The sequence below is a fragment of the Asparagus officinalis genome, unplaced genomic scaffold, assembly GCF_001876935.1.
Source record: "Asparagus officinalis unplaced genomic scaffold, Aspof.V1 AsparagusV1_Un625, whole genome shotgun sequence".
Lineage (NCBI taxonomy): Eukaryota > Viridiplantae > Streptophyta > Magnoliopsida > Asparagales > Asparagaceae > Asparagus > Asparagus officinalis.
The window spans coordinates 15,343-38,020 of NW_017972887.1; the positions used below are offsets into that span (position 1 = coordinate 15,343).

General features: G+C 36.2%; 1 pseudogene; it reads right to left on the minus strand.

Annotated features, from left to right (window-relative positions):
• Positions 1 to 10,791: 10,791 nt before the first annotated feature.
• Positions 10,792 to 19,899, minus strand: LOC109828006 (annotated as a pseudogene).
• Positions 19,900 to 22,678: the final 2,779 nt, after the last annotated feature.

Sequence of the window (22,678 nt, forward strand, 5' to 3'; positions counted from 1 at the left end):
CGATGAAAAATTATCAATATGATATTTCAGCTGCTTTGAGCAGTCAACTTAGTATATGTCCTCTTCTAATATTGGCCATGTCACGCCCCGGGCTGACAGGCCCATTGGTGCGGTACAAGCTGTGGGACCCAACATGTGTAACGTGTTGTTTGGCTCAATCCACTGCCAAAATCGACTAACCGATATTACACTTAAATAATTTAAACCACATAAATTCTCACTCATTTCCTGATGTGGGGCTAAATAGGAGTGTCACAAACACTCCACCTTACATAAGCGACTTCCTCATCGTGACATAACAATTGGCACATCCCGGTATCACTAGGCTATTTGGACTCTAGAGGTGGCTCCCGCCGCACTCACGCAATATAGCACTTAGCCCCGCATAACACTTAGGCCTCGTTTGGTACGTGGGAATGGGGTGGAATGGAATGGTCATTCTCACTTCTCATTCCTTCCTACCAAACACACCCTCTTTTTTGAAGTTAGAATGCACATTCCCACTTCTCATCAATTCTTACTTTATGTGGGAATGAGCATTCCTAATGAAATGATAGGGAATGGGCATTCCCACTTAAATGAGAATCAATAAAATATACAATTTTAAAATACGTCCATTCCCACTTCATTTTATAAATTACACTCAAACGTGAGAATGAGAATGACTATTCTATTCTCACATTAATTCAATCTCATCCCTTCTTCCATTCCATTCTCATTTGAGTCCATTCCCGCGTACCAAACGAGGCGTTAGTTCCACCCTTCCGACTTGCAACTGCTCTGATACAATTTGTCACGTCCCGGGCCGCCGGGCCCATTGGTGCAAAACAAGCCGTGGGACCCACTAAGTGTAACACGTTTGGCTCAACCCACTACCAAAATTGACTAGCTGATGTTACACTTAAATCTTGGGCTTACTTATTTAAGCAACTTAACTTCTCACTCATTTTCCGATGTAGGACTAAATAAGAGTGTGACAGGCCAGAAAAACAAAGACATGATTATATTATTTTTAACCTTCAAATTGAAAAGGTTCCATTTAATTTATTTCATAGCATCAAAGCTAAAAACTCATGAAGAAAGGAATGTAGAACATGTCCTGCAAACATATATGAACAAAGATAGACAGTATAAACTTTATCAAACCAGTAATTATACATGATGTATTAGCCCCATGTAGAAAATTCCTGAGTTTCAGCATGTAATCATTATTTAATTATTTCTATATAAGCCCCACCCACCCAAAAAAAAACTTAACTTTTGTATAAAAAAATTTCACCAAAATGACCAGCCAGAAATCTTTTGAGTTATTTCAACCAAAAAAGATCCACTACCAGGACATTAGGGAAAATTTCTTAGTGGAATATTACCCTGTGCACCTTAGATTAAGTTTAACTTTTTAAACCCAAGAGTACTTTGTTTTTCTTTGAGTACTCCCACTTCTCTAATCCTTCTCTAAACGTGCTCTTGTCAGTTGCATCCCTTCTCCAGTTGGGATAAATTTCATTAAGAATTTAGGATTGCTAAATAAATTAGTTCATGGAAATGAAAAAGAATTTTTCTTTTTCCTTGAAGCATTCTCTAAATTTTCTTAGTCTAATAGCTTCTGATTCTTTTTTTAAATCAATATATACAATAAACTATGTCCTTCTATGTGTAAACACAAATAAAAGGGAAATATAAGATTTTCAATTATGCTTTTATAGCATTAAAGTTTTTGTAGATAACATCTAATCAACAAAAAGTTGGTATTCCGTTATAACAAGAGTTAAAGTTTTTGTAGATAACATCTAATCAACAAAAAGTTGGTATTCCGTTATAACAAGAGTTGCCTCTCATATAGAACTGAAAATACATGTCCATGAGTGCGAGACAACGTGGAGATATGAGCATTTTCCTTCGATAATTTGCATATTGCATTCAACAACTCAATCATCACAGGAAATATGACAGTGTTGAACGCCTCCTTCAGTGCTAATGCATGGGCTAAATTATTTATATCCTCTGATGTACAAGCAAAATGGAAAAACTCCAGTACCTAAAAAAGATTTTTGTAGAATCTGATGACAAATATTAAGCATCAAATAAAATCTTTAAAATCACAGTTAGTCATAGTTATAAAAAGAGGAAGCATAGAGTACCCACAACAAGGAACATAAAAAACTCACCTCAGCAATCTCAGCATTGGATTGACATTTCTGTTTCAAGAAGTATTCCACTTCTTTAACATCGTGGTTAGTTACTTATTCAATCTTTTTCACTTCTAGAGCATCAGCTTTGCTGAAGCCACTAACTATACTTTTTAAATAAGACCTGGCATTCTCGCTAAAGCTTTGAACCTCCTTGATTTCAGGTATTTCTGATAATTTTAGTAACCATTTTACCTACAAAAGAATCGCTTCATATTAACATTTTGCACTAAGTAGCCAACATGAAAATAACTACAGTGGCCAGCTTTGTCAGATCATGATGGGTAATGGAGAAAGAGGTAAACCTTTTTTACTTGTAAGTTACCTCTTTCTCCATTACCCAAGACATGACTACACTATGACATGTTTTAATGAAGATTGCTACCTATATCAAAGCAGAGGCTGGACGTTTTGTCAGATTGTAAAAGAAAGCACACTAATAAGCATGACCTAAATAAACAATGTTCGATGGACTCATATAGAAACTGCTAATACTACATCATATGCAAATTTATTAGAAGAGGGATATTATTGTCAGATATACATATCAAATATAAATATTCCAACGGTTCACAGAACATTTTAGGCACAACTTTAAACCTTTAACTAAGGCTTTAAACCTTTTATCTAAATACCTAAGACATATTATGATTTGTAAGCCAGACGGAACAAGAATATCCAATCAACAACAACAGTTTCTTCATGCTTTACCAGAAACATTTCTTTATTATTCGCTACAAAAATGATTATATAATCTACATTTAAATATAAAACCATCATTCTTTAAAAAAACATAATGTAAGACTAACATTGTGCACCGGTGTTGAATAAAAAAATACTTATTAAATATGTATTCTTACAGGAGAATTTAATGAAAATTACCTCCACCATTACATGGTAACGGATTAACACATATTCACCAAAGAATGGATGCAAATCCTTGACTTTCTGCAAATATCGGCCATCTAAAGGTGATAAAGCCATAATGCTAAAAGACTCAAGATCAATAACCTCCTCTTCACGATGATGCTCCATCTAAAACATTAAAGTTCACACAGCCAAAACATTAAAGTTCACACAACCAAAACATATTCAACCAGTTGTCCAAATATGAGGAAAATTGAAGAAAAATGATCACCAAAAAAATTAGATCATTCCGGATCAAACTTAATCATCATTGAAGATTCACAAGCCCAATTATTGGATGGAATACAGCTCACTATAAATTGGGGACTGCCAAAGGATCATCTTAATTTTTTTAAAAAAATTAAGAACCTGAAATTCAAAATATAACAGTGGAAGCCCTACATTACAAATTCAGAAGAAGAAGAAAAAGTGACCTATACCATATGATATTTATCATTTACTAAAAGTTTTATGCTCTATCCCAAAATATTCCCTCTTGTAAACTTATAAAAAATCATATCTTTATTCAAAAATCCAAAAGATGCCACTTTTGAGAAACATTTCAAGATTATAGTATATGAGATTTAAGAAAACTTAGCAACGAAATAATCACAAAAAAATAAAAAACAAGCATGCAGTCAATAAAAGGTAGGGCTTGCGTTCGTGAAAATTCCCCAGCCAGGAAACCGGGAATGGAGATCTTTACCTTCGTAGTCGTGACTCCTTCTGAACTGCTCAACGAAACCCTAAGTGGTTCGAATCACCGAGGAGGGGTGGGCTGAATCCGAAACCCTAGCTAGCCTGATCGTCTGCTGATCGAAGACGAAGAGGGAGAGAAGGAAAAGGGCGGCAAGAAAGCGAACGGGGCTCGAGGGGGTGATAAGAGCTTTTCCATGGAGCAGGGCCGTACCTAGAAATTTTAGGGCCCAAGACGAAATATTAGATGAGGCCTAAGTGATACAACTCATAATAGATTTTATCTCATTCTTCTTACCTTTTGAGCTGCAAAATTACTAATTAAAGTTTTATATTTAATATTTTTTAACATATTATTTTCGATAGATAATATTGCTAAACTATTCAATCTATCTTGTAACATGGTCGGTCTTAAATAAGATTTTAGTAATTTTAATTTTAAAAAACTTCTTTCAGCGGAAGCAACTGTTACGGGTATAATCAATAGTACACGATAAACAATACAAGTATTTGGAAAAGAATCTAACCACTTTATATAGTTCAGCACTTCAATTGGACTATTAATCTCTACTTTTAAAACGAAATTTAGGTTGTACGTTCATTTCAATAGCAAGTTCTTTAGTTGAATTCAAAGCAGACATAAAACCATTTTGTCTATAATTTTCTAAATATACAATAAGACCATTTAATTGATCTATGGCAATATCCATATGCATATCTTTAGATTGTAAGATTTTACTAACTGAATTAACAACAAACAGTATGTCATACCAAATATTCATAGCTAATAAGAATTCAAAATTTTCAATCTTATAAATTGCTAAGCTATTAGCTTCACTTTTTATCTTTGGATCTTCACTAATTTCTGCTAATTGAATCAAAGCATCTCTTATATTTGGAGCTTAAAATTTTATTGCTTTTAACACTTTCAATTCGACTTTCCCATCAAGTTTGAGATAAAGATTTAACGGATAACTTGCTAATAACAATTAATTTCAAAGAAGAAGTACACGATTTGTGAAGGCATGTTAACCAAAAACACCCATAAAATTAAAAGAAACAAAAATAAAAAACAAAAGGAGTAAGTTCCAAGTTTAACGTGACTGGTTCACATGGCATTAAATGAAAGCCACACAGATGTCTTCTTATAACTCTTCTTTCATTAAACCCCTCTGAAGTAACTAGCAAAGCTCTCAACTTTGATCTCCATTTGAGATTTCTAAGCCTTTGATGTCAAATTTTTAATCTTTTATTATCTGGGTTTGATCCATTTTCTCAATTTCTGCCATGAATTTTCAAAGCTTGACTATCAAGAACAGTTCTTGGTTTAAAGAAAGGGGCATTGAGAGCTGGAACAATGGGATCTTTCGTCAAGGATTGAAGTGCAATTCTAGGAAATATGCGGGTTTGAGAACAAGTAGGTTTGAGGAGTTGCATTCTCTGTTCTTACCTCATATGTTACCCAGGATACTGTAGTAAGTGACTTCCTTTAGAAAAGATTTGATCTTTTTCCCTTTCTTTTGGAATCTAAAGGAAACAAAGTTAGCCTCTATAAAACTGAACCCTAAACCCATGTCTACGCCCAAATCATCTGTTTCAGTTCGTTGCAGTCCAGATTTCAACCCTAATTTCAACAATAATTAGGAAAATCACTCAAATTACGACTTTCCTAAAGCCAGACCAAGATCAAAAATTCAAAATCGAGACGTCAAACCCATTTTCTATCTAAACATTTAAAGCCCATATCAGAAATCAAAATCTCAGACAGTTGCATGCAAAAATAAATCATGGGTTTTGGAAAAAATCAAAGGAGTTACCAGAAAAATCTATGTTTTTTATCCAGAGAGGCTGGCCATTGGCGGCGGTGCCGCGGGAGCGGAGGTGTGGCTAGCGGCGGGAGTAGGAAGAGGCGAAGAGCGAGGGGAGACCGGAGCGGAGAGTCGGGAGAGTTTATCAGTTTAATCACTTGATGTTTGAGAGATCGGGACTGAGTTTAATCAATTGATCTTGATGTTTGAGAGAGGAGGCAGTGAGAGGGGGTGGGAGTAAAAGAGAAAGAAATAGGGTTAGGGTTTAGGCTGAGGGACTTAAAGAGTTGAGTGTGGGTGGGCCTTACCCAGGCAGATGTCTTACTTGCCTTAAGGGCTTGTTTGGATTTGGAGTGGGTGAAGGGAAGTTAGGGGAACCTACGGGAAGTTAAGTTAAGGGAAGGGAATGAAATTTCTAAAACTTGTTTGGGAAATTAGTAAGGTGAATCAAGGGGAAGTTATTTCACCCCGTTTGGAAAGTGTAATAACGGGAAGGGAAGGGAAGTGAATGTATATAAATTGGCATAAATACCCTCACATATTATTAAGTTATATTAGATTTTGATCTTAGCTAGGGGTAAATATGTCTCTCTACATTTGTTGTATTCCCCCTCTTTACCTACACCCCCATTACACACCAAATTGGGGGGGAAGAAATCCTGGTATTTTCTCACCTCCTTTCACCTCCCCTCACCCCTATTAACTTCTTATATTTACTTCCCAAACAAGGTTAAAAGTTACCCTCCCTTCCCCTCACCCCTATTACCCTCAATCCAAACAGGGTCTTAAGGTAGGGCTGGCCCTGCCATGGAGTTGCAGACGAGATCGAAACCCTAACCCTAGATTTTTAAGGGGGGAATTTTTTCGGGGTTTAGTGGAGCGGGAAAAAGGAGCCTCCTTTTTTTAAGGAATCGGAGAGAGTGAGGAGCGAGCGCCTTGCTTCATTTTATACGCGTTTCATGTGGAGGTTAGGTTCAGTTCATCAGATATTTTCTTTAAAAGGAAGGTAAATGATGGATAATCTAATAATGCATATAGATTTTTGGCAAAACTTTGTTGTAGGTCCCTTATGTGCTAGCTAAAGTATCGTTTCGGATCATTAATATTTAGAAATCATCAACCATAGTCATTAATATTATCATTGTCATCAATATATGTTCTTTTGCAAACTTTTGTAAAATATTGTTGACGAGATCACATGGCTGACACGTTAGCAAAAATTAGTTACAAGTTTCATAAAAACGTATATGTTGAACTTGTGATTTCACTAATTTTTTTTACTAAACATGATAGGGCCAGATCATTGTCACGTAACCAAAATCTGATGACGAATGTAATATTAAGAACAAAAATGCCTCAGGGACCCTAAATAAGGGACCCAGGGGGCAGGTGAGGTGACCCCCTCTAAATGCATGATGCACTGTTTATGAACAGTGCATCATGCATTCCGAGGGGGACACCTCACATGTCCACCCTTGGGTCCCCTATTTGGGGTCCATATAGCAGCACCCTATCAAGAATCACCACAACTAACGTTCATGAAATATTAAAAACGCTAATAGTATTTGGGTGGTACGTTGCGTTATAAGTGACAGAAACTTTACTTGTAGAGATAATCAGGTTGTTTTTGGTACGTCGGCTTGCTTACTGCAAAACAAGTAGCTCATTTTTCTTTTCTTTTTTCTTTTTTTCTCTTTTTTTCATTTCTCAAAAGTCTTGATACTTATCATAATAATACTCGCATGAGATCCCAAGCTATAGGCACTGTTTCTGAGAAAAGAACAGAATATTAAGCTGATGAAACTTAAGTTAATTCAAGTACTAATGATCAAAACTTGATATAACAGCTATCACGAAATTCAACAGAACAATAAACTTTCTACTGTCAACAGGTTTTCCCAAATATTTTACTCTTCGAGTTCGAAGCAAACTATACTCTTTTGAGGCACTTTAGAGAAAGAACTAGAGTGATTTTTGTTTTTGCATATTTAGATGTTGATTTTGCATATTTTGATGTAACTAGAGAAGCAATTGTATTTCTCGTCCCACCAATAGCAGTATATATACCACACACAGGTTTGTTGATATTTACAGATTCAAGTACCCAGATACTTTATTTCAAAAGGAAAAAACACATGAATATTGTTCAAATCGCATAAAGAAGAATTACTATTGCAGCCTGCGAAAGGGGTAGCAACGAAAATGCAATATAAATATTAGTGTCCAGGTAAACAAACTTCAAATATTTCAAATGAAAACAAACTATCAAGGAGACAATTGACAGAGGAGGGGAACCTGCATGGGGGGAATAAAATCCAATAATCAAATCCCCCCGACTTACAATATAACAACCGAAACATTCTGATTCATGCATGTTGATCACAAATACAAGTACCAGGAGAATACAAAATACATCTCTCAGCCAAAGACGATGCATGCAGGATCCAAAATACATCTTTCAGCCAAAGACGATGCATCTTTCAGTCAAACCCATGGAGATGCACGTACCATGGTAGCATTTTTGAAGGTTTTGCGCGAATGCAGAACAAAAGAACTGCTGGAAAAAATAGACATCCAAACAACTAGATTTAGTAAAACCTGTACCTTAATAAATCCACTGAACATCTCCGCAATCAAAAGCCTACAGCACTTAGCCATCATTAATCATGCAGAATGAAGATTATCTACAAAATATAAGTTCTGGGAACATCACGACCGTCGAGGTTGTACCAAGTCCAACTAAGTGCATAAAATATTTCAAACAATTTACAGAAACAGAAAAGTTCCTGGAAACACCATATCCATCCAAAGCATGATATTGACGCAACCAAAAACCAAAGAACAACTCGGTGAACAAAATATTTCAAACAATTTACGAAAAATATACCGAAAATTATCAGCAAGCAGTTTGTAGCAAGATCTGCATGCAGGCAGAAGTCTCCTACATGGTCACAGTATGATCGCAAAAGTTCACGCAGAAGGTCGCTGTATCTCATTCCATCAAAAAAAGAAGAAGAAAAACAAACTGGCCTCAGATTACTTAAAGAATGTTGTCATAATATATTAATAGAAGAATCTCCATGAGTTCTTGACTTTCGGCTAGCAATAAGACCTTCTGCAATACTCTAAGCTTCAACTGCCACTAGAATTTCAAAACAATCAATTAGCAGAACAGAGCATAGACTTTATTCTTCAAATCAAAGCGAACTCAAATAATGCTAGGTGATGATTTAAGATAAAATGTGAATTGCTGTAGCTCAGGATTTAGTTGAATCTCAGGTTGCATTTTGGTTCTTTTATAAATCTAATACCATATTAAGGCATGCTTTATTGGTATTAGATTCTTTTTGCATATGCTTTAAGAGCTATTATGCATCATAAATTCCATTTCCTTGAGGAAAATTCCAAAGTATCCTGCTAATTAATCCTAACAAACATCTGAAAGATGCCAAAATTTCCTGCCATAAGGTATGCATCTTTCATGGAAATCCCAATAGTAACCTTCTGGTAGCTAAATATCTTCCAGATAATACTAAATTTAACAGCTCTAGTTATTCTATACTTAGCCCATCAACCACTACATCTTCAAACCTTCTTCATGCTTAGAGGGGGAAAAACCGCAAATTTAAGCCTGCGGAAATATGGGCAACAAGTTATTGATTCAAGTCAGATCCTCCTTTCACATTTTTCATATTTGCAGTACTGCTCCAAATTCCTATAAAGACTAGAGAACTCTGATGCTAATGTATATTTCCACACAAGTACTCCCAGTACATGAGCTCAAATCCTTTACTGAAGGTTAATCTACCAACAAAAAGATCTAGAAGTCTTAAGTATGGAAAGAACTTGTGCATTTTTTCTAACTTTATGCAATCATACGAAAGTTTATTATTCAGATCTCTTGTATGAAGTTTCACTCAATAGTTAACATTATTAAAATCGACGAATTAAGTGTTTATATTTGCCAAAAGCAATAACCAGAACTACCAAGTAAGGCTCAAGGCGAAACAAGATTTTGTTTTAGAAGGCAAAACGAGCATAGTTGGATACCCCCTCGATGTAATGCATATTAGTATCCATGAAACATAACCAAAAGAATCAATGCATGAAAGATGCTGCATAAATGAAATCCAAAAGAATGTAACTAGCTTCTATTCCACTAATAAAAGAACAATTCAAAAGAACTGATATATAATTCACCTCTTCCATCAAAGCATATCAGCTCATGATCCGCAGAAAGGGAAGTGTATGAAGTATGAACTCACTTTAACAAAAAACCTTAAAAGAAGAAGTGAACTCAGCTGGTGATTTGAGCTATTCTTCGAACACTTGGCAACGTAATCAATTCCAACTAACAAGCCAGTATATAAAAATGCCAAATTGGTTCCTCCCAAAATGGATATGCACTAAAAACAGTAGGCCATAAGAGAACTGAAATCTGATGCATCCTCATATACAGCATCAAGAGAAGAAATAAACGGCAAAAAAAAGGTACAAATTGAAATGCAGAAAATCTTGTCCACTAAAGAAGGCATGTCATCAAAGAATGCCAAATAGATTCCTCCCAAAATGGATACGTACTAAAAACAGTAGGCCATAAAAGAACTGAAATTTGACGCAACCTCATATACAGCATCAAGAGGAGAAAGAAATTTAAAAAATGTACGAATTGAAATGCAGAAAATCTTGTCCACTAAAGAAGGCATGTCATCAAAGAGCAGAATAGCTGATAAGCATTCAACTATACAGCCCTTGGATGCGCAAGGTTAATCTTCCTTCAGTTGTAAGTACTAAGAAAATAGCGCCTATCATTAGCAAAAATGTAAGAAATTGCAATATCTCAAGAAAACCTGAACAAAGCTGATGCTTTCAGCCACGAACAATAAACTTGAAACGCTTGCAGATTTCTTATCTTTGTCTCAGGTTCACAGAAGGCTGCAAGGAAAACATCTAGCAGAAGTTCCCAACTTCTTCTCTATCATCGTCGGGATTGTTGCAGATTTCTTATCAACTCAAGGTCACAAATTACGGTAAGTTATAATCAAACAATAGTAAATAGCATGTTTAAAAACAGCCAATATAGATAACAATGAACTTAGTAATACATGGAAACATACTCGTGTTGCTTCTCCAGGATCCATTTCTAGTATTTGAAGCCTCATGCTTGAAATTTTCTTCCTCCAGGCCATTAGTAAAAGAACCAAATGAAACCGATTGCACTGGTCTAAAGACCACCCAATAATGCTACAAGCTTATTCAATTTCATTTTCCTTTTGTTAATTTACCCTTGCAAGCTTACACAATAATACAAACACAAACAGTTTGTGGTATCAACTGTCTTTGCTCATAACGAAAATGCAAAGGGGAAGTAACATGAACCATGAAGAGTTCAATTAGTAAAATTTTCTTCTCGTTCATTCAACGTTTGTTTCAACAACTATAAAAGCCTGAACCCATTCACCAAATCCACATGATCGTAGATAGACTTAGACAACTTCTCTGCTTCTCCAATGTATGACTGGGGAGTCAAATTCAAGAGAACGCTCTTTGCTTCTTCTGGCAATTGCAAGCCATTAGTGAACTTTTGAATGCTCTCCTTGCAGACAACTCTTCCTCTTGTGAGATCCTTCAGCTTCTCATATGCCTCTGGGACGTTGTATCTGCGCATAACCTAATGCAAGAAAACAAGAGAGAGTCCATCAGCAACAAGGATCTCTTTTAATCTTTAATATTATTGGTTATTTTGGTGTTGATTGAGCAAATGATACTCTTGATAGTGTCTCGTTGGCAGATATTGTACTTTTATTGGAGGAAATATGGTGATCTCACGATGAAGCAGACTATCGTGCCATGATTTATTGCTAAGGTTAATTATCAAGTTATGGCTCTCGCTGCTAGAGGGATTATGTTGATTAAATACCTTCATCAGGAGATAGGTGTGTTTCTACCTCAGGCAATGGAAATACATCGTAATAATCAGGTTCTGGTTTATATTGACAATGGTGCAGATTAAGTCTCATGAGAACAAGAAGCATATAAAGGTTGATTGTCACTTCATTATGAAATGATATTGAGCAAAATGTCACTTCACATGTCAATTCAGACAGATAGGTAACGGTTTCCCTTTGGGTGGGGGGGAGGGGGGTGGGGTGGGGGGGATTTTTTGTTTAGATTTAACTAGCTAAAAATGACAGGTCTATATGCTCTTCCAGCTTAAGGAGGAATCTAGAATAATAGTTCTTAACTAGACCAGTATTGAGACTTAATGTAATTATAATTCTATTTGTTTTCAAGTGAAAATACCCCTCTCTTGGACTGTCAATCTTTCCAACATATAGTCAAAATGCTGGGGGAGTTGGAATTAGATGTCCTATAATCAAACTTCAAAAACAATACAACATACAAGCAGACCTTTATTACATCATATAACCAACAAAAGCAGAAAAAAGAAAATTTATACAAAAGCAGTCATAATAAAGTCTAAAGGAAAGTGCAGTGCACTGTCAGGACTCACTGTTTGTATTGGTTCTGCAAGCACCTCCCACACTGGTCCAGGTCTTCATTGAGACGAGACTCATTTACCTACACATGATGGGGAGGAATAAAGAATTAAAAAAACAGAGAGTTACAAAGCAGTGTAATTTCATGAGTCTATGTCATTATTAAATATGTAATTTGGAATGAGACTATTGATAGCACTGTATCAAAAATGTAACAATCAAAGTATTATTACTTTAAAATAATGAGCTTTAAACTTCAAACTAATTTGGGCAAGTTTCAGAATAAACTTGATTAAATGTTTAACATTGGGATTGTCTTTATACGTCGGCAGCATATTGAGCAAAAAAGGAGCTTTTGCCACTTTTAGATGTATCTTTCTTCGCATCAACTACTAGGACGTACAGACAGAATTTTTTCAAAAGAATCATGCCAGATATCATAGTTATGGATCTCAAATAATAGATCTAAAGGAAATTGAAAAGGATAGCAAAGACATAGTTCATACAATATTTTTGAGGGAAATGGTTAGTACAATTTTAGAAAAGAAATACTTATATAGGAAAAAACTTAAACATCCGAAAAAATCATATATATTATTAGATGGATGTAAATTGGATAGAAATTATGTTGACAGCAAGACAAGAATTCATCTTGAAATGGATCCACATTTCTATGATCTTGTAATTCACAGAATTTAGCATCTTGCATTAGTGACGAATTCAAATTCAACATATGCCCAACCCAAATAGCTAAAGCAAGAACAGAACAAACAACATACATGAAGCAAAGAACGACGACAGCGGCGCATTTCCTACCAATAACACATCTAGCTTTATATCTAATTCTCTAGTGATAACCATCTCATACAGATTTTACTACTAACCTGAAGCTTCCGGATTCCTTGTAGTGCACTTTTGTATGCCAAGAGAGAATACCCAGATCCAATACCCAAATTCCTCAAAACAGTGGAATCGGTCAAATCCCTCTGTCAGTGATTACACATGCAATAAGTATAGTATCACTTCACCAAAATGAAACACTAAGACGTGTTTTTTGAACTGTGATATAGCACTGAACTTCACATTAGGTACTCCTCAAGAACCATGAATAAAGGTGGAAAAGTAAATGATACACACCTGCATACGAGAGATGGGCAATTTCGAGCTGAGAGCAGATAAAATAGCATTAGCCAAACACAAGTTGCCCTCACTATTCTCAAAATCAATGGGATTAACTTTATGAGGCATAGTTGAAGATCCAATCTCCCCAGCCTTGGTCATCTAGAAAGCAAAATTATCATGAAATTGTTTAGTTCCAAATTGGAAGTTTGGGAGCTAAAATAAGTCCTAATATTTTAGGGGCATGTGATCAAGCATAAGAAAGTTACCTGCTTAAAATAACCTAACGATATATAGCTCCATATGTCCCGATCAAAATCAGTCAGGATGTTATTAAACTGAACAACTGCATTGAAAAGCTTTGCGATATAGTCATGCGGCTCAATCTGCATACGGAGCAAGCAACAGGCTCAGAAAGAGAGTATGCATGCAAGTCAAGTGCCATTCCATTCATAGGCCACATTGACATAACCTTTCAGACAACACAAACTTAACAAAATTATTAGCTGGCGCTGCAATTCCATTATTATTTATGCACTAACTGGTTGGTGTAGAATAGGCTAATTGATAAATGTACTGTAATTCCAAGATAGATGGATAACCTGCAAGTGTATCTACTTATTATCAAGCATGCACATGGTAGTATCTACTTACTATATGAATCACCTTTTGTAAACTCTTGAAACGTGAAATGGCAAAAAAAAACCTACATTTCAATCACCTGAGTCGATTGCAAAACTCATATTAAAGAAAATCCCAAGGCTCTATTAGTTATACACGTATACAGTTTGTATAGTTGCCTAAATCTTCGCGAGGACTATTTACTAGTAAACTAGATCAAGCAGAGAACAAGGAATACAAGCAACAGTGTCAAAACAGGTAAATAAAGTACTCATCCCATTAATGAAACCTATCCAAGTCATCCACAAAGAAAAAACCATATCAAACTCGTCTATGCATTACTTAATTACGCAAAAAAAAATCCATCAAGCAGATGAATCAGATAGGTAAAACCTTGCAAAGAGAAAAGTAGTAGAAGTAAATAAACATGCCTGTGTCACGTAAGGGTTGAAACCTAACCCCAAAGAGGTCACGAACTCAGCTGCAACAGTTGGCCAATCAATATCAGGATATGCAACTTTATGTGCATTGTAGTTTCCAACAGCTCCAGCACACTTGCCCAAAAGTTGCACTTCTTTAAAGGTCTTCCCTACTTCACTTAGTCTGAAAGCAAAATTTGCCATCTCCTTTCCCAAAGTAGTGGGTGAAGCAGGCTACAAAGGGAGTTAGAAGATATCAGAACTAAACCACATAAACCTATTACAAAAGCAAATCATTTATTCCTGTAGCATAACGATGAAAATTATCAATATGATATTTCAGTTGCTTTGAGCAGTCAACTTAGTATATGTTCGCTTCTACTATTGGCCATGTCACGCCCCGTGCTGAAGGGCCCATTGGTGCGGTACAAGCCGTGGGACCCAACAAGTGTAACGTGTTGTTTGCTCAATCCACTGCCAAAATTGACTAACCGATGTTACACTTAAATAATTTAAACCACATAAATTCTCACTCATTTCCCGATGTGGGGCTAAATAGGAGTGTCACGAACACCCCACCTTACATAAGCGACGTCCTCATCGTGACATAACAATTGGCACATCACGGTATCACTAGGCTATTTGGACTCTAGAGGTGGCTCCCGCCGCACTCACGCAATCTAGCACTTAGCCCCGCATAACACTTAGACCTTGTTTGGTACGTGGAAATGGGGTGGAATGGAATGGTCATTCTCACTTCTCATTCCTTCCTACCAAACACACCCTTTTTTTTGAAGTTAGAATGCACATTCTTACTTCTCATCAATTCTCACTTTATGTGAGAATGAGCATTCCCAATGAAATGATAGGGAATGAGCATTCCCACTTAAATGAGAATCAATAAAATATACATGAAATGATAGGGAATGAGCATTCCCACTTAAATGAGAATCAATAAAATATACAATTTTAAAATACGTCCATTCCCACTTCATTTTATAAATTACACCCAAACGTGAGAATGAGAATGACTATTTCATTCTCACATTAATTCCATCTCATCCCTTCTTCCATTCCATTCTCATTTGAGTCTATTCCCGCGTACCAAACGAGGCGTTAGTTCCACCCTTCCGACTCGCAACTGCTCTGATACAATTTGTCACGCCCCGGGCCGCCGGGCCCATTGGTGCAAAACAAGCCGTGGGTCCCACTAAGTGTAACACGTTTGGCTCAACCCACTGCCAAAATCGACTAGTTGATGTTACACTTGAGTCTTGGGCTTACCTATTTAAGCAACTTAACTTCTCACTCATTTTCCGATGTAGGACTAAATAAGAGTGTGACAGGCCAGAAAAAAAAAGACATGATTATATTATTTTTAACCTTCAAATTGAAAAGGTTCCATTTAATTTATTTCATAGCATCAAGCTAAAAACTCATGAAGAAAGGAATGTAGAACATGTCCTGCAAACATATATGAACAAAGATAGACAGTATAATCTTTATCAAACCAGTATTATACATGATGTATTAGGCCCATGTAGAAAATTCCAGAGTTTCAGTATGTAATCATTATTTAATTATTTCTATATAAGCCCCCCCAAAAAAAACATAACTTTTATATAAAAAAATTTCACCGAAATGACCAGCCAGAAATCTTTTGAGTTATTTCAACCAAAAAAGATCCACCTCCAGGACATTAGGGAAAAATTCTTAGTGGAATATTACCCTGTGCACCTTAGATTAAGTTTAACTTTTTAAACTCAAAGAGTACTTTGTTTTTCTTTGAGTACTCCCACTTCTCTAATCCTTCTCTAAACGTGCTCTTGTCAGTAGCATCCCTTCTCCATTTAGGATAAATTTCATTAAGAATTTAGGATTGCTAAATAAATTAGTTCATGGAAATAAAAAAGAATTTTTCTTTTTCCTTGAAGCATTCTCTGCATTTTCTTAGTCTAAAAGCTTCTGATTCTTTTTTTTAATCAATATATACAATAAACTATGTCCTATGTGTAAACACAAATAAAAGGGTAGATAACATCTAATCAACAAAAAGTTGGTATTCCGTTATAACAAGAGTTGCCTCTCATCTAGAACTGAAAATACCTGTCCATGAGTGCGAGACAACATGGAGATATGAGCATTTTCCTTCGCTAATTTGCATATTGCATTCAACAACTCAATCATCACAGGAAATATGACAGTGTTGAACGCCTCCTTCAGTGCCAATGCATGGGCTAAATTATTTATATCCTCTGATGTACAAGCAAAATGAAAAAACTCCAGTACCTAAAAAAGAATTTTGTAGAATCTGATGACAAATATTAAGCATCAAATGAAATCTTTGAAATCACAGTTAGTCATAGTTATAAAAAGAGGAAGCATAGAGTATCAAATGAAATCTTTGAAATCATAGTTAGTCATAGTTATAAAAAGAGGAAGCATAGAGTACCCACAACAAGGAACATCAAAAACTCACCTCAGCAATCTCAGCATTGGATTGACATTTCTGTTTCAAGAAGTATTCCACTGCTTTAACATCGTGGTTAGTTACTTTTTCAATCTTTTTCACTTCCAGAGCATCAGCTTTGCTGAAGCCACTAACTATACTTTCTAAATAAGACCTAGCATTCTCGCTAAAGTTTTGAAGCTCCTTGATTTTAGGTATTTCTGTTAATTTTAGTAACCATTTTACCTAAAAAGAATCGCTTCAGATTATCATTTTGCACTAAGTAGCCAACATAAAAATATAACTACAGTGGCCAGCTTTGTCAGATCTTGATGGGTAATGGAGAAAGAGGTAAACCTTTTTTACTTGTAAGTTACCTCTTTCTCCATTACCCAAAACATGACTACATTATAACAAGTTTTAATGAAGATTGCTACCTATATCAAAGCAGAGGCTGGACGTTTTGTCAAATTGTAAAAGAAAGCACACTAATAAGCATGACCTAAATAAACAATGTTCGATGGACTCATACAGAAACTGCTAATACTACATCATATGCAAATTTATTAGAAGAGGGGTACTATTGTCAGATATGCATATCAAATATAAATATCCCAACGGTTCACAGAAAAACCATTATTCTTAAAAAAACATAATGTAAGACTAACACTGTGCACTGGTGTTGAATAAAAAAATACTTATTGAATATGTATTCTTACAGGAGAATTTAATGAAAGTTACCTCAACCATTACACGGTAACGGATTAACCCATATTCACTAAAGAATGGGTGCAAATCCTTGACTTTCTACAAATATCGGCCATCTAAAGGTGATAAAGCCATAATGCTAAAAGACTCAAGATCAACAACCTCCTCTTCACGATGATGCTGCATCTAAAACATTAAAGTTCACACAGCCAAAACATTAAAGTTTACACAGCCAAAACATATTCAACCAGTTGTCCAAATATGAGGAAAATTGAAGAAAACTGATCACCAAAAAATTAGATCATTCCGGATCAAACTTAATCATCATTGAAGATTCACAAGCCCAATTATTGGATGGAATACAGCCACCTATAAATTGGGGACTGCCAAAGGATCATCTCTATTTTTTTAAAAAAATTAAGAACCTGAAATTCAAAATACAACAGTGGAGCCCTACATTACAAATTCCGAAGAAGAAAAAAAATGACCTATACCATATGATATTTATTTTTTACTAAAAGTTTTACCAAAATATTCCCTCCTGTAAACTTATAAAAAAATCATATCTTTATTCAAAAATCCAAAAGATGCCACTTTTGAGAAACATTTCAAGATTATAGTATATGATTTAAGAAAACTTAGCAACGAAATAATCAAAAAAAAACAAAAAACAAGCATGCAGTCAATAAAAGGCAAGGGTTGCGTTCGTGAAAATTCCCCAGCCAAGAAACCGGGAATGGAGATCTTTACCTTCGTAGTCGTGACTCCTTCTGAACTGCTCAACGAAACCCTAAGTGGTTCGAATCGCCGAGGAGGGGTGGGCTGAATCCGAAACCCTAGCTGGCCTGATCGTATGCTGATCGAAGACGAAGAGGGAGAGGAGGAAAAGGGCGGCAAGAAAGCGAACGGGGCTCGAGGGGGTGACAAGAGCTTTTCCATGGAGCAGGGCGTACCTAGGAATTTTAGGGCCCAAGACGAAATATTAGATGAGGCCTAAGTGATACAACTCATCAGTGTTACATTAAACGCTGGGCGCCCCTAGGCGCCGGACTTGGCGCCCAGCGCTTAGACGCCTAGACGGGCGCCTAAGCGGTTTCTGGACGATTTTTTTCTTTTTTCTATTTTTAATTGCGATACTTGAAGATAAATATATATATACTCAATCAAAAATGCTCACTGACTTTGTTTTTCTTTTTTTACAGATTATACTTAGTTAAGTAGCAAGCTGCAAGGATGAAGGATCAATCAAATTTCCCAACACAACTACCAAATTAAATATCGATAATTCATTCATTAAATATGTATATTCATATTGTATTCCTATTTTCAAAATTGTGAAGTGTGAAGTGTGGAGTGTGAACAGAAGAAAAAATTAAAGAAAAAAAGAAGTGTGAACAGCAAAAAGGGATTAACCAGAAGCAGGTACCTAGTTTTTAACTCAATATCTGCACTGAGCAAAAAGGGAACCTTTTCTAACATTTAAAAGAGGTAAAACTATCTTTCCCCATATATTCAAAGATACACGAATCATGATATTGGACTCAAAAGGGAACAAGCTGCTGATAAACCCAAAAAACTTGACTAATGAATTCAGTGAGCATCCCAAAAAAACAGAAGCAGCAAACTAACATGACTAATGAATTCGGTGAGCTAATTTGATATGTTAGAGCTAGTATTTAGCTTTTCTTAACAGACTCATTTACATTATGCCTTTCCATCAAACACATCATAAGTTTCAAGTTATTAATCTTTCTTGATTTGCCCATTTACACCATTGTTTAATGTCTGTTCTGTTCATCTTTTCTTAACAGACTCATTTACATTATGCCTTTCCATCAAACACATCATAAGTTTCAAGTTATTAATCTTTCTTGATTTGCCCATTTACACCATTGTTTAATGTCTGTTCTGTTCATCTTAATTACACGGATGATCTGAAAACACCAAAACCATATTAATGTTAAGTTGTTAACCTTTAAACCAAAAAACTTGAAATCAAAGGTCATCACTGAAGTCTGAAATAGTAAAATGATAAATAAAATAAGAAAATAACATTAAATCCTTTACCTTGTTACAGGGATGAAGCAGACTCCCAAAGGCTTCGAGAATCGAGAGGCTTCGACGAGTTCGAGCTTCGACGAGGAACAGATCGGAGGTTGAAGACGAGCTCAGAGGTTGAAGACAAAGCTCGGAGGTTGAAGACGAAGCTCCGACGAGTTCGAAGACGAGGTTGAAGCTCGGAGGTTGAAGACGAAGCTTCGACGAGTTCGAAACGAGGTTGAAGCTCGGATGTTGAAGATCGAAGACGAGGTTGAAGACGAGGTCGAGCTTCGACGAAGATGAAGACAGTTCGACGAGGTTGAAGATGAGCTCGGTCGATGGAAATTTCTTGCGGCGTCGGGTGAGTGAGAAAATGAGAATTAGGGTTACGTCGGTTTTGGGTTTGGGTTTGGGTTTTTGGTTTTTGGGTTTGGGTTATGGGTTTTGGGTTTGGGGTCTGGGGCTTTAAGCGTTTTTTTTTTTCTTTTCTAAGTGGAGCGGGCCGCTTAGCTTTGGGCGGCCGCATAGCTGCTCCCAGCGCCTAATGGTGGCCGCTCAAGGCACATTTAAACGTCCTGGGCATCGCCTCCGCCTAGGCGGGCGCCTAGGCGGCCGCCCAGGACGTTTTTTATAACACTGCAACTCATAATAGATTTTATCTCATTCTTCTTACCTTTTGAGCTGCAAAATTACTAATTAAAGTTTTATATTTAATATTTTTTAACATATTATTTTCGATAGATAATATTGCTAAATCATTCAATCTATCTTGTAACATGGTCGGTCTTAAATAAGATTTTAGTAATTTTAATTTTGAAAAACTTCTTTCAGCAGAAGCAACTGTTACGGGTATAATCAATAGTACACGATAAGCAATACAAGTATTTGGAAAAGAATCTAACCACTTTATATAGTTCAGCACATCAATTGGACTATTAATCTCTATTTTTAAAAAGAAATTTAGGTTATACGTTCATTTCAATAGCAAGTTCTTTAGTTGAATTTAAAGTAGACATAAAACCATTTTGTCTATAATTTTCTAAATATACAATAAGACCCTTTAATTGATCTATGGCAATATCAATATGCATATCTTTAGATTGTAAGATTTTACTTACTGAATTAACAACAAACAGTATGTCATACCAAATATTCATAGCTAATAAGAATTCAAAATTTTCAATCTTATAAATTGCTAAGCTATTAGCTTCACTTTTTATCTTTGGATCTTCACTAATTTCTGTTAATTTAATCAAAGCATCTCTTATATTTGGAGCTTAAAATTTTATTGCTTTTAACACTTTCAATTCGACTTTCCCATCTAGTTTGAGATAAAGATTTAACGGATAACTTGCTAATAACAATTAATTTCAAAGAAGAAGTACACGATTTGTGAAGGCACGTTAACCAAAAACACACATAAAATTAAAACAAACAAAAATAATAAACAAAAGGAGTAAGTTCCAAGTTTAACGTGACTAGTTAACATGGCATTAAAATGAAAGCCACACAGATGTCTTCTTATAACTCTTCTTTCATTAAACCCCTCTGAAGTAACTAGCAAAGCTCTCAACTTTGATATCCATTTGAGATTTCAAAGCCTTTGATGTCAAATTTTTAATCTTTTATTATCTGGGTTTGATCCGTTTTCTCAAATTCTGCCATGAATTTTCAAAGCTTGACTATCAAGAACAGTTCTTGGTTTAAAGACAGGGGCGTTGGGAGCTGGAACAATGGGATCTTTCGTCAAGGATTGAAGTGCAATTCTAGGAAATATGCGGGTTTGAGAACAAGTAGGTTTGAGGAGTTGCATTCTCTGTTCTTATCTCAGATGTTACCCAGGATACTGTAGTAAGTGACTTCCTTTAGAAAAGATTTGATCTTTTTCCCTTTCTTTTGGAATCTAAAGGAAACAAAGATGGCTTCTATAAAACTGAACCCTAAACCCCATGTCTACGCCCAAATCATCTGTTTCAGTTCCTTGCAGTCCAGATTTCAACCCTAATTTCAACAATAATTAGGAAAAATCACTCAAATTACGACTTTCCTAAAGCCAGACCAAGATCAAAAATTCAAAATCGAGACGTCAAACCCATTTTCTATCTAAACATTTAAAACCCATATCAGAAATCAAAATCTCAGACAGTTGCATGCAAAAATAAATCATGGGTTTTGAAAAAAATCGAAGGAGTTACCAGAAAAATCTCTGTTTTTTTTATCCAGAGAGGCTGGCCATTGGCGGCGGCGAAGGAGTTACCAGAAAAATCTCTGTTTTTTTTATCCAGAGAGGCTGGCCATTGGCGGCGGTGCCGCGAGAGCGGAGCTGTGGCTAGCGGTGGGAGTAGGAAGAGGCGAAGAACGGGGGGAGACCGGAGCGGAGAGTCGGGAGAGTTTATCAGTTTAATCACTTGATGTTTGAGAGATCGGGACTGAGTTTAATCACTTGATCTTGATGTTTAAGAGAGGAGGCGGTGGGAGGGGGTGGGAGTAAGAGAGAAAGAAATAGGGTTAGGGTTTAGGCTGAGGGACTTAAAGAGTTGAGTGTGGGTGGGCCTTACCCAGGCAGATGTCTTACTTGCCTTAGGGCTTGTTTGGATTTGGAGTGGGTGAAGGGAAGTTAGGGGAACCTACGGGAAGTTAAGTTAAGTTAAGGGAAGGGAAGAGAATTTCTAAAACTTGTTTGGGAAATTAGTAAGGTGAATCAAGGGGAAGTTATTTCACCCCGTTTGGAAAGTGTAATAACGGGAAGGGAAGGGAAGTGAATGTATATAAATTGGCATAAACACCCTCACATATTATTAAGTTATATTAGATTTTGATCTTAGCTATGGGTAAATATGTCTCTCTACATTTGTTGTATTCCCCCTCTTTACCTACACCCCCATTACACACCAAATTGGGGGAGGGGGAAGAAATCCCGGTATTTTCTCACCTCCTTTCACCTCCCCTCACCCCTATTAACTTCTTATATTTACTTCCCAAACAAGGTTAAAAGTTACCCTCCCTTCCCCTCACCCCCATTACCCTCAATCCAAACAGGATCTTAAGGTAGGGCTGGCCCTGCCATGGAGTTGCAGACGAGATCGAAACCCTAACCCTAGATTTTTAAGGGGGGAATTTGTTTGGGGTTTAGTGGAGCGGGAAAAAGGAGCCGCCTTTTTTTAAGGAATCGGAGAGAGTGAGGAGCGAGCGCCTTGCTTCATTTTATACGCGTTTCATGTGG